Genomic DNA, 14,478 nt, shown 5'->3' on the forward strand with positions numbered 1-14,478 from the left:
GATTTATATATATTTATATATATTTATTTATAGATATTAAAAATACATATTTTTAAAATTTTGTATATTTAAAAATAATATCTATCTATCATCTATCTCTTAGTCCTGATTCAACTTAAATATGATGTCTCTTGTTTATTCTTTTCAGACACAGGAAACATGTGCTCAGGACCCTCTCATATGAACGCTTCCTGGGTCTGAGTTTGGCCATCAATTAATTGCTTCTGAGTTTTCCTTTCTCCAAGTTAGGCAATCCCAAATTCATGATTTTTTCCTTGGTAGATCTATTTCCAAATATTTTTTTTTTCTCTTTCTCACTATAAAAGAATAATCAGGCTCTGAATTAAGGGCTCTAATAAAATGTTTACAAATATTTAATATTATAATTTTAATACTGGCCATCTCTGGATCAGTCTCATCATCTGTATATTGGGGTCACTGACTTATCTAGTCAGTTCTGAGGCTTAATTTTGTTTGACATTCAGTTGATTACTCGCAGCTCATAGACACTACTGTCATGTATAGTGGCCGTCATCTCAGTTAATTCATCGTCTTCTTTCAAATTGATACTGAACAGAAACACAGGTTTCTTATTTAACAAAATGTGACCATTTTAAGGCCAAAGATGGAGAATGGATTTTCTTTAGAGATACACTCCCCGTTTCTCCACATTTCCTGCACACTGGTGATCATCTAAATTACCCACTGTACATCAATATCTGAATACTTAAAAAGTTAGAGAAAGGTCTTTTTAAAAAAATTTTTAATGATGTTTATTTTTGAGAGAGAGACAGAGTAAAAGAGGGGGAGGGGCAAAGAGAGAGAGAGAGAGAGATACAGAATCTGAAGCAGGCTTAGAGCCTGACATGGAGCTCTACACCACCAACTGTGAGATCATGACTTGAGCTGAAGTCAGACTCCCAACCAACTGAGCCACCCAAAAGCCCCATAGAGAAAGGTCTTTTTAAGTAAAGTAGCTAATTAAAATTTGTTTTACAGTTTTGGTATTTCTGAGATATCCAACCAGAAAAAAATAACAGCTGGTGTTTTCCTTTTCAATTATCTTTTTAAACCTCTGTTGTTAAAATAATTTTTGAAACATATGATACATACATAAAGTATATAAGACCTACCTGTGAAGTTATAATAATAGTAAAAAAAAAAAAAATCTCTGTAGTCACCACCCAGTGTTGGAGACAGGACATTGCCAGCAGGTTGGAGGCACCTTGCCTAAAGTATTCCTTATGCTCTCTCCCAGAAGTAACTTCTACACTAAATTTTTATTCCTCTTGCTTTCCTTTGTAGTTTTGCCACCTAGATATCTCCTTAAGCATTATTGTATTACTTAGTTTCCCCAAATCTTAAATTTTACACAAAGTGAACTACATGAATTTGTCTGGGATTATGTCAAGATAAATTCATTCATGTTGGTGAGTGTAGGCTGAGTTCAATCATTTCATTGATGAGTAATAAATATTTCATTGTATGAATATTGCACAATTTATTTATCCATTGTATTAGTGATGAGCTTTGGGCTTACTTCCAGTTTCTGCTACTATGGACAATACCTATGGGCATCCTTAGGTAGTTGCCTGGCAGAGGGATTTCTGGATTCCATTAAAATGTGTTTAAACACAAAGCAAAGGTCCTTACACATAGTAGGCCCTGAGAAATACTTGAGTCAATTAATTTCAATAATCTGCTAGTTGGTGTAAAGTCTTTTTAATATTTCCTAGCAAATATGTATCAAAGAACAAATATGAAGAACATATTTGCAGATGGAATGTAAAGTGAAGACTTGGTAATTGTTTAATTTGATTTACCCATTCCAAAAGGAACTATACCCTCGCTCAAAAAAACCTGGCACAACTCGAAAGGGATAATGTTTCCATCATGTGTGTTCCTTGCTGGGCCACCAAGCAAGAGCACATTTGCCCAGCTAAGCCCTCTTAAAACTTTCTAGGACAAGGACAGATGGAAACAAATACAGTAAGTCAAATATTTGCCCAGCTGACTTTTTCTGTCAAATTGGTGTCTATTTGGGTGGCAGTCAACTTTCCCTTCAAGTCTCCTTCTGGTCCTTTTATTACCATTCAAAACATTCCTATTCCAATTCCCATCAAAAAGCATTTATTAACCACTTAGTTATTCATTGTATTGCAAATGAAATCATGGTTGCAAAGTGGACTAGTGCAAAAGGGCTGTATCCTTTGTTAGTGAAGAAAGCTTAATAACTTTGCTTAACCTATATCTCATGTTAAGACTTTACTTGTAATATCTATTCTTTCCATACAATTTGATGGATTTATATGCCAACAAAGGCCTAGATATCAGGAACTCAAAGGTAACTTATGATAATGTCCTTGTCATCACATGTAATGCCAGGAAAGCCTGAGTTTGTCTATCTTCCCCCTCTGGCAGGAAATATTAGGAGGTAGGTACTTCCTGCCTTGGGATTAGGCCCTCCCGTGTTCTCAGAAAGGGTATTGATCATAACGCAGCGTTCAGGAATCCAGATTTTCTTGCCCTGACATCAGTGACCAATCTTTCTCTCTCTTTTCTTACCTGAATTCCTGGCTTCCAAATGCTTAGCTTATTTCTTTTGTTTCTTAATAGTCATTATTAATGACAGCCATTATTGATTAATCATCATTAATGATCGCTGTAGATGTAATTGGGGTGGCCCGATTTCCAGCTGAGATGTGGGTAACTGCCCCAGGTAGTGAACCACATTTCCAAATAGTGTATTTGACTTTACTCGCTTAGATAAGCAGTTTAGCAAGAAATCAATCTCTTTTTCTCTGACGCTCATCTCCTACCAAATGCCTTTTCATATTCCAAGGGCCAGTTCTGCTTGTTCTTGTCATGTTGCCAGCTTTATTGTCTTTATATTTCTTACAATTAAACAATGCCTGAAACACTTCTTATGGCTGAAATGTCTTTAAATCTAATCTATAGATTTCTAGCTCAAGGGTGATAAGACCACTCTTATTAGATGAGTGTCTGAGGTCAGCTGTCTTTGGGCCATCTTTTCTCTTTGGAATAGTTACCTGCTAAGGAATTAGAGCTGCTATGAGGTCTTACACAAATGTCTCCCACAGTAATATTTTATTTGGTAACATTTTGAGTTGGAAGAATGAGAAGTAACGTATGCTTATCTTGTAAAAATGGGGATTGGACTCATTACCTTGATAGAATTGCCAGATAAATACAGGATTTCCAATTAAACATGAATTTCAGATAAATGATACATTTTTTTTTAGTCTGAGTAGGTCCCATGCAATATTTGGGACACATTTATACTAAAATATTATTCATTGTTTATCTGAAATTCAAATTTAACTGGTCATCTTGCATTTTAGCCTGGCAACTCTACCCCTTGAGCTGGCAGACGTCACAACGGCCAGCAGATGTTGGTTGCTCATTAAAAAAGTCACTACCTCCTCCAATACAGGGCCACTACCTTATAGCTGGTGTTGCAGCCAAAGCTGGAGGGAACCAGAAGTCCCGTAATCATTTAGAATGACTAATGTCCAAGAGAATGACGATTAGAATTGACTTTAAGATCCAGGAGCTTTTGCATCCGCCAGTGCAGATCATTGTCTGGTGATTGACTCTTCAAGATTTCAAAGAATGGTCTTTCTCCCCACCACCTTCCTCAGTGCTCTACTAGGACAATGGTGTTCCATAGTAAAATTACCCTGAGGTCATCATATTCTAGCTTTTTAGATTCATGCACAGAACCTCCCTTCTATCTGTCATGCCACTTGGTTCTAGCTTTTTCTGCTCTCATGGTGACTTTATTTCTGTGGCTTTTTTTTTTTTTTTTTTTTTTTTTTTTTTACTTTTCTTGTCACTGTTGGGGTTATCCTAATCTATTCTAACAAATTTCAATAATCTTGACTCTTGGGGTAAAGTGTTTTGAGCTCCTATATTGTTATATCTTAGGAAGCCACTAATCTTACGCAAATATGGTTCCCTCAAGCAATTTCAAAGATTACCTATAATAGCAGTAGCTTCTCTTGAAAGAGAAAGAAGAAAGGAAAGAAGGAAAGGAAGGAAGGAAAGGCAAGAGAAGGGAGATGGAGGGATAAAGAAAGAGAAGGAGGGAGGAAGAGAGAGGAAGAAAAAGAGCAGAAAAAAATTAGAAAGTTCCACTTCTTTGCTGGGCATTAAAAAAAGGAATAAAGAAAGGAAAAAAAAAGTTTATTTGACATAGATCCTAAAATGTATTATATGTTAAAATTAAGGGAAAATGAAGCAGGAATGATTCCAAAATCTAGTGATCACCCCTGTACACATCTTTGGCCCTCCAAAGATTTTCCTGTGTGTGTGTGTGTGTTTCTATGGGAATGTATACATAATCATACATACAAATGGGTTCATACTCAACAACCTATTTTTAAATATCCTTTTTTTCACTTAATAGAATTTTATAAATATTTTCCATATGTTAGGGGTGGAGGAGAAACAGTAAAGTATCCCCCAAACCAAGAGAGCTCTTTGAGACCAAGAAACAAAGCAGGCCACTCCATACGGTTTACACAGAGTTTTATTCAGAGTATTTCACTACAGCGGGGAATCAGACAGAGGATGCTCCATGGCAGCCACATAGTTATTCTCTGCAAAATCCAGACCTTCATCCACAGATTTTACAGAGTGAGGGAACATGCAGAAGGGGATCGTAGTGAGACCAAAGCGTTCCCATGCCCCTAAAAGGGCTTGCAGGGACCTAATTGACAGCTAATTTTTAATTAGATCTTGTGGCACCACCTGTCCGTCAAGAAGGAAAAGCTCATGCTGTCTCTAACAGATTCATAGGAGGTCAAAACAAGCCTCCTCCCATCCTGGCTTTGGTGGGCATTTCTAAAGTATATATTAACCTCGAGGGAACCAGAACATGTAGCTCCATGAGAGGTAACTGAGCAAACTTGAACAAGATGGAGAGCCAAAGATGAAGTCAGTATCTTCAGCACTCCTACACCATGTCATTGAAAATACTTGTAAAATATCATTTTAGAAAATGTAGAATATGCCACCGATTGTAATGCTTAATTATACTCAATCAGTCATCTATTTTGTACATGTAAATTTTTCCGTACTAACATCTTATGGCTAGATCTTTGCCTACATCCTAAGTTATGTCCTTGGAACAAATTATCAGCAGAATTTCTGAAGCCGGGTAAAGGGTATTTTACCCATACCCTTAGTTTGTTTTTAATTTGAATAATTTTAGATTTACAGAGGAGTTGCCAAGGTAGCACAAAATGTTCTTATATCCTCTTCGGCCAGCTTCCTCTGATGCTACCATCTTGCATAACTCTGGTACATTTACTATGACCAAGTTAACAGTGGTACATATTAAATCGAGGTACAGCATCAATGTCTTTTTTTCTAGTCCAGATTCCAATCCATACAATTATGTTGCATTTTAATCTTTTCCAAATTGTTTTTCGTGACCATGACACTTTTGAAAAATACCAGATAGCTATCTTATAGACAGTTTGCATTTGTCTGATGCTTTCTCATTATTAGACTGGTAATGTGACCATGTGGCTTTAAGATTTTTTTTTTTTTTTGGTAACATTTTTGACATACACTTTAGAAGCCCTTTTGCCCAATGTAAGTGATAGGATAACTGAAAGAAGTTGTTTAAAACAGGAAAAATTTTAAATGATACATACATATCTCACCCACCTCTTTTCTTTTCTTTCTTTTCTCTTTCTTTCTTTTTTTTTTTTTTTTTTTGCCTTATGTACCTTCACTTGTCAATATCTTAAGGTTGGGCCAAAGGTTTGAATGTTTGCTTGTATTGTTTTCTGTTTTTAGGACATTCTAATTACTGGATTTCTGAATCATTTTTCTTTCATAAATCATCACTGTAATTAATAAGTCACTTATGATTATAGTTACACTTTGCTTACAATGGAGAGAGAACTTAAGCACCTGAAAAGCAGCTCTTCAAGATTTTTACAATTTTCTTTTGTATTTGACTCACCACATCTAATTTGACAGCAATTTTCTTTTTCATTTTCAAAAATCTATATTCATCGAGTCTTTGTAATGCACTTGGTTTCCACTGAAAAAACAAATCACTTTCCATTTACAGATTATATAATGTTAATTAAATAACAATTATCATAATGAATGGAACTGATGTAAGTGTAGGAAAAACATACCTAATTCTTGGTGATAAGTCCCTTTGATTTTAAACCAAATACTAAACATTGAAAAAGCAGCACTGCTTAGGTGAACTTGAGAGCCCTCTGGGCTCAAGCATTCCGTGTGCAGAGGGAACTAGTCAATGTGCTTTGTAAAGAGAATGGTGAGTGCTGGTTCATCCAGAAAACTGATGAAGAAGACAGCAGTAGAGGGAGCTGCCAAATTGGTCTCCACTAAAGTTGTCATCTATGTGAATTTCCCATTCTATTCCCATTGCCATTCTACCTTTGACAGCATTAGATTGTAGTAGAAAACTTGTATATCAAACTAGATTATATAGAAGTCATCTTTGTGGATAATAGAAAATTCCATGTGAGTGATTACTAATAAGATTGAATTTTCTTTATCATTTTGCTTATTGATCATCTGTATTTCTTTGTTTTATTATTTAAAAAACTTTTTTTTAATGTTTATTTATTTTTGAGAGAGAGAGAGAGAGAGAGAGAGAGACAGAGCATGAGCAGGAGAGGGGCAGAGAGAAAGGGAGTCACAGATCTGAAGCAGGCTCCAGGCTCTGAGCTGTTAGCACAGAGCCCGACGGGGGCTCAAACCCACGAACCGTGCATGAGATCATGACCTGAGCTGAAGTCGGACACTTAATCGACTGAGTCACCCAGGCGTCCTGATCACCTGTATTTCTTTGTTTATGATAGTAATGTATTTTTACAAAATTAGCAGCTCAATTCAATGATAAGCCTTTATTTCAAGGTCTCTAGACCAGGAACTGCTTCAGTTATCGGGTAACAATCATTCTAGTAACTACTGTGTTACTAATGGGGAACTGAACTACTTACTGCCTGTCTCTCCCAAGTTGATCTCTGTCTGGTGACTCCCAGGAGGAACATTATAAGGGTCTTCTTCTTTTAAAAAGCTAGATACAATAAGAGAGGGCTCATTCACCAAGAGAAAGGCAATTCAGCATGGGGATTAGAAATATGCCTAGATAAGCCTCGCTCCTTGTACTTACATGATCTGCCACGTCTGTCCGTTGCCTCTCTAACGTCCACTCTTACTGCTCTCCCCTTTGCTGGCCTTTGTACTATTCTTGGAACACATTGAGCTTGTTCCTACCCAGGGCCGTTCTGCCCGCTGTTCCCTCTGCCAGAAACAGACCTTCCCCAGTTATCTGCATGGTTCACTCCCTTACCTCCTTCAAGTCTTTGCTCAAATGTCACCTTTCCACTGGAGCAGCAATCGTTGACTACCATACTTAAAATTGTAACTTACTACCCCCACCACTTCTAACTCCATTTACTTTTTCTTTTGTTCTGTAACATCTACAAATTCCCTTATTCTATCTCATGTACTAATTTATCACGTACGTTGCTTACTTCTGACTCCCATTGCTAGAATGAAAACTCCACTCTATAGGTGAGGATTTTTGTCTGTTTTGTGTTCTGACATCCCAGGACACTGCCTGGCATTTAATAAAAATTTGCTAAATGAGTGAATGAATCAGTTTTACAAAAAAAAGTCCTTCAGGTATGCAAAAGAGAGACACAGGAAAGAGAAGTCCCTACTAGGGTACTCTATCTGGGAAAATAGAAGTGTAATTTTAATCAGGGCCTTTTGAAGATATTTCTGCTCTCTTTGTTACCATCCCACAAGAGTGACTTTGGATCTTCAAGCCACATAGATCCATCCTTTGCAGCCCTTTTAGATGGTCTGGTTCACCCACATAAGCCTATGTGGGTGTTATGCCAAAAGCCACCCCATCACTAAAACCTCTGTAGATTAGAGATTTCCACACTCTAGTGCCAAACCATAATAGTTTTCAATGGACTTTCTCTCAGATGATTCTTGAAAGCTCAGTACTAGATGATTCAGCTCAGAATATTATAACAAAATATGATAGACTCTGTAGTTTAAACAACAGACATTTATTTCTCCTAGTTCTGGGCTGGAAAATGTAAGATCAAGGTGCTGGTGAGGTAGGTTTCATTCTAAATCCTTTTCTCTTGGGTTGCAGGTGGTTGCCATCTAGCTGTGCACTCGTAGGACCTCTTCGTTGTGTGCTTGAAGTGGAGGGAGCAAGCCCTCTGGCATTTCTTCTTATAACTGTGCTAATCCCATCGTCAGAGTCCTACCTATAAGACCCCATCTAACCCCAATTACCTCCCAAAGGACCCATTTGTAAATACTATCACATTGAGGTTAGAGCTTCAACACATGAATTTCAGGGGGACAAAAACATTCAGTCCATAACACTGAGACATCAGGACCCTGAGATCTACAGCCCTGAGTACGGAAAGCGTCAGGGAACATTTTCTATACCCTTCTCTCCTAGCTCACCAGCCAGATTATCTGGCCTAAAATAATAATCTCTCCCCCCACCCAACCCTTGGAGGAGAAAGCCAGAAGAACTGCTGTAGGTAAAGGCACTGTTGGTCCTCATTTTCTTTCCACTCACTGAGACTATTACTTTTTTTTTTTTTAATTTAAGAAAGTTTTAAGGATTTTTTTTTTGTTTTTTTGGTTTTTTTTTGTTTAGGCAATAATGAGAAACTGGAGTTTCCACTTTTGTTTAGGACATAGAAAACCATACAAAATGTCACCCCCCCCCCCCAACTAACAACAGGAATAACCCGGACAGTCTTAAAAAGTATATCTTTTCTTAAATTTAAACTTCAGACAACTGAAGTTGCAAGGCAGCTGGCTGCCCTGAACTGAATCTCAAAGAGCAACAAACCCTTCCAAGGAGAGATAGGACACACAAACTCCTTCACCTTTAGCAGAGCCTGGGATGAAGACATGGACTTTGTGTAAGCAGGTGAGAAGAAATTAGTTAAAATGTCAACAAATTCCCATGGGCCAAGGGTGGGCTATGATGGCAGTTTAGGACAATTGAAAGCCCCATTCACAAGGGAAGTTCTCGCTGATTTGCACACTCTTTTCCATGACCTTACCCTGGATGCTCACAAGAAAGACTGGTCAGGGCAGAAGACCAGAGAGAGCTGTCCTTGGATCCTCAGAAATAAGGAGATGTTTGGTTGTCATGGGGATAGAGGCAGGAACAGGGAAAGGGCCCACCCCAAGGTCCAGGTGCACAGACTCTGCCTGACACTGGGGCTGGACTAAGAGAATCAAGAACCACCTCCAGTCTCCAGTGGGAGCCTAGCATCAAATAATAAACAGCAATAGTCTACTGCTGACAGAGAGGTAAGAAAGAGCTTAGAGAGAAATGCTCTTGGAGGCACAGGCACGCAGGGACTGATGAAACCTGAGGGATGGAACAGGAACACTGAGAAAAGCCAACACGCCTCCCTGGCCCTGAAGGCCTCACATCAAAGCATAAACCCACCACTGGAAGAATATGAAGACATGTGCCTTGAGATGATAAAAATGAAGCTCAAATAGGACTTTGACATGGGTTGTAAAAGGGTTGAGAAAGCATATACTTGACAGTCTACCTTTTCAATCTTTCTTGCCTTACACCTGGCTCAACACTTTGATCTTAGAAGAATGAGTGTTTGAGATTTTCCATGGCTCCATTGTTGGCAGCCACAGAGCAGTGAGAGCCTTCCCAAAGAGTGGCTCAAGTGGTGCAGGTGACTAGGAGGTGCAGGACTGTCCTTGGTCCTCAGTGCTATCATAAACTGTGACGTTCTAGAATCCCAAATCAAACTTTGTGAGTGGTTATTTGTTCTGCCCACATGAGGAGAAGAATCTAATATTGGGAGTCCTGTGTCTGCTCCTGCTCGTTGCTGTGACTGTTGTGGTTTGATTTTGGATCCACCTGTTGGTCCTTGCACCACTATTCATGCCAGCGCAGCCAGACTAAGTGGCTATAGCCAGGGTGAATTATAGGAAAATTCATTTACCATTGTTCTCAGTGGAATATTTTTTTTCAACTATCACACGCTGGAAAACATGTACAGGCAATTTGGCTTTATGAAACTTCTGCTAGGAAAATCAATGCAACATCGATGATGTTAAATGTTAAGGTTAGTTTTTAAAAATAATATTTCCCTAGATTCTCCAGCACATTCTCTAGGAATTCTTCTATGAGTTCTGTAAACATTCACAAGAGGCTATAGAATAGTTGAAGATACAATTCATTTTCCAAGGTCAAATTTACTTCTTGGAAGGCCTTCTATATTCTGCATGTGAACATAATTGCACAATTAGGAAACAGCCTCAAATATGTTGATTACAATATAATTTCCATCACTTCACACATGAATTGCTCAAGATTTAAACTTCAAATTTAAATACAACACATATTCAGAAGAGACAAAAAAGTAACATTTACTCATACTGTTCCTCAAAATTTCAAATAATATGTAGATGACTGAATCAAACTTGGAATTCACGATTACCTCGAATGTGTACAGATATAATTTTTCTTAAAAAAGCAACAAATACCTAAAAACAACAACTGTTTTCTACCTAAATAATGAGTTAAAATAATTTAACAATTTGGTTTGTTTAGAAACTATAACATATGCCTGTAATATGAAAAGTAGAAAAAAAAGCACCTTAATCTCATCTCAATTCCCTTCATATTCTGGAGGAGCTGAAAAAAAAGATAATATAAGCCAGTTATAACATTTCTTTTGTTTGTAGGTGATGATGATCCTAAAAATAAAGGCAATTGCTACCTATGTTAGAACTGTAGTGTAGGAATCTGAGGATATGTCAGTATTCCAGTAAACAGTAAGAGGGATAAAAGAGAGAAAAGCCCATGGCATGGGTTCCTGCTATCTGTCTTCCTATCTTCAGATATAAGCTTTTGCAAAACAAAAGTGGGTGGGATTATGTCTTTTTCATGTCCTCCAGAGGGCACAGAAGATCTTTTTAATGTCATTTTGGTTTTTTTCTTTTTAAGATGGTCCTGGATCTTCTTTTTATTGTATTAATTTGTGGAAGAATGTAGCAGGCACTTGGATCAATTTGCTGGGGGCCCACGTAGTAGTTTAGAGCTAGCCCTTGTGACAAAGACTGTTTGCTTTAAGAATTAGTTTGTTACACACTTTCTGAATTGGGAGAATTCAATTTTATTCCAATGTATTTCGAACATCTACCAAATTCTGCTTACAGTTTTTCTTAGGTCTCTTTTTTTGCATTTTTATTGAGCTTTCTTTCTTTTTTTTTTTTTTTCTGAGCATGAGTTATACATGTTCATTATAGAAAATCTAAATATCACAGAAATATGTCTCCTATAAGCTTTCCCAAAGACGTTAGTTTAGACCAATAGACTTTTCATTCTGTAACCTAACACGGTCTAATGATAGTCTGTGTTATGGAGAAAAAAAATACTTTAGAAAATTAGAATGTAGTTAGGTTCTTCAGAAATTGCCACAAGATATGTGGACCTAAAGTTTAATAAATCTCCTATGTTCCTTCTTAGACCTCATTCCGAGTCTATTCTCTTCTTATAAATTATGATACCACCATTTTCAATACAGTGTAAAAAATACCTCCAAGCTCAACTCAAAGATCTAATGACATTGTCAGTAGTTCCCCCAAAGAAATTCACTTTGTTTGAATTTAGATTTAGATTTTGGATTTTGAAAGATATTTTAGGTTGCCTTCCAAATAATGAACAAATATAGAGACCAAAAAGAAGGCCTCAGAATTGAAAATGTTTGGCTAAATATCATTAGTTTACAACTTACTAAGGTTGGTTAAATAATGTTTAAATAAATTGCATTTAGTAGTTTTATTATACTGCTAATGTTCAGTAACACATTACCTATCTGGCATTTAGTTAACCAGCAACCTTAACCCTTCAGAACATAGCTTGAAACCAAAAATAAAACCAAAATAGATCACAAGAACAAAAGTTCTCATTCCTCATGTAGAAGGTCTCCCAGGTCCTCCTTCAAAGTCAATTTGCTCTTATGTAGGACATAATTTTATTAAGTTTTATATATGATTTTAATAAGCTTGGCTATCAGGTTTATGACCATCTTCAAGTTTAGAAGAATCACATTAGGAGAAGGGAGAGTTGCTTCTCCATTCAAAGACATCAGCAACCATGAGAAGTAGGAACTATGAACTTGAAGACAAAGGGAAAAGAATTAAAAAAAAATCTATAAATAAAAGACCTAATTTTTCAAAAATTTCAGTTTAGGTTTGGAATAACAGCTCCTTAAATGGTCTATTGTATGCCCTATGAATCACAAAAATCTCCCTTACACACCCAATGTCTTTAAAGAACATTTCATCAACCTAGTTAACAATACTTTGCTCTTCTTTGAGGATAGAAGGTCTCTTCAGACCTCTTTCAGTGGTAGGTAGTATGGTCCTACTCTGGTCTCCTATGGGTTAGAAGTGGATTGTCCACATTTTTGACCATCTAACCTCCTTATAACCAGCACCACCACTCCTTCACATTCCTTCTCACTTAGAGCCTAGGCTATCTAGCTATTAGCATGATGTGGTATAAAGGACACTAACTCTGTAGTCAAAGAGACACAGTTTTGAATCCAGCCCTGCCATTGACAAATTCTATAACCTGGGATGAATTACTTAGGTTCTATGATTTCAGTTTAATCATCTGTGAATGATTTTGATCATCTGTGAATGAGGATGAGGGAATACTATCATAGGGGTATTGTGAAAACTGAATATGAAAATGCCTAACAATGCATACTATATAATAAGTGTCCATTATTGCTGTTACCAACTAGCTACCCTCACTCTTCTCTAGTAATCCTCAACTGCTGAATTTCTGATGATTGCACAATCATAGAAAGCTTTGGTACCTGGCTCGTTGGCTCTTTGTCAGTGCTTGACATCGTCCATTCAATATCCCTACCTCATTATTACTTTGCTACTTTTCAGCAGCCCCTTGTCAGGGGCTGACTTGTGCCTTGGTAGTGGATCTATATCATCTCATTGTTTCCCAGATCTGCTGTATATCTGAGATGTTAAATTCTAAGGTGTGCTTTGTTTTGTTATTGTCTTCTTTTCCTCTTCTTCTTTTTCTTCTTGCATCTATATTTGCTTCTATAAATAGAGTACAAAAACTTTAGCCCAATAACTGCTTAATTGTCTTCTATTATATAAAGTCCACTTTCTTACTTTCTTCTCCTATCCAGTCTACACCTGGTGACTCAAGGCTTCAAGCATTCATATAGTACTCTCTTCTCTCTTGCCCCTTGTCCTTCCAATGTACCCCTCTCAAATTTCCTTATCTATGTGCAACCTAGCTTTTCTGTTCATACAAGTCCTTTATCAGATATATTTGTTGAAAATATTTTCTCAATCTATGTTCTGCTTAATCATTTTCTTAAATTGTGTCTTTGGATGAACAGAAGGTTTTAATTATGAAGTCCAATCACCAAAATTTCTTGTATGGCTGGTGCTTTCTGTGTCCTGAGAAATTGTTGCTTACTTCATAGTCATGAAGAATTTCTCATATATTTTCATTGGAAGTTTAGCTTTTACATTTAGGTCAGAAATCCATCTCCAATTAATCATTGTGTATTGTGCGACATAGGCGAAAAGGTCCATTTATTTTTTTCATATAGTTACCCAGATCTGTTGGAAGACTTTTCTGCCCCCACTGAATTGTTTGGTACCTTTATGGAAAGCAGTTGCTCAAACGTGTGTATCTCTTTATTGATGGCATATTCTATTACATTAATTTATTTGCCTTTCTTTATGCCAATACTATTGTTAAAAAACACATCTCTGTAGATCTCTTGTAAATTCTCATGTCTTGTGAGCAGAGGTACTAATGATCTTTGCTCTGGATTACTTTTTCAAAGATATTTATGTAGAAAATAGTCTTAAAAAACAGAAATAATGTCTCCCTCCAGAATAAAGGGAGGCTCGTTTATTGCCTATTATTATAAATATAATAAATATCATGTTTCCCTCATAGGCAAAGGTCAGGCAGGCTCACTGTCTAATATTAAAATATTTGGGTTCCCTAAAGTCGGGATTCCTCTCCTGTACTGGACTCTATTGTGTGTTCAGTTAGCATCTGACACTTTTTGTGTCATTCTGTGGGAACTGGTGCTCAGTGAACTGACACTAATGCTGAAAATCTGGCTATAACTATTGCCATGAGTAATAAGGTCCTTTATCTCTGATCCTGGAGTGTTAGGTCTTCTGCCAGCATCCTTGAAAACTGGCAGGCTACAGGTCCAGCATATGCTCTGTCTTGGTGAACTTTCTATGTGGATTTGTAAAGAATGTATATTTTCCCATTGTTGGATGCAGTATTTTATAAAATCAATTAATTTAAGTTGGTAACTACTGTTTAAATCTTGCACATGCTTATTTTCTTTCCAACTATTTGTT

Source organism: Neofelis nebulosa, chromosome 5 (assembly GCF_028018385.1).
Source record: "Neofelis nebulosa isolate mNeoNeb1 chromosome 5, mNeoNeb1.pri, whole genome shotgun sequence".
NCBI lineage: Eukaryota > Metazoa > Chordata > Mammalia > Carnivora > Felidae > Neofelis > Neofelis nebulosa.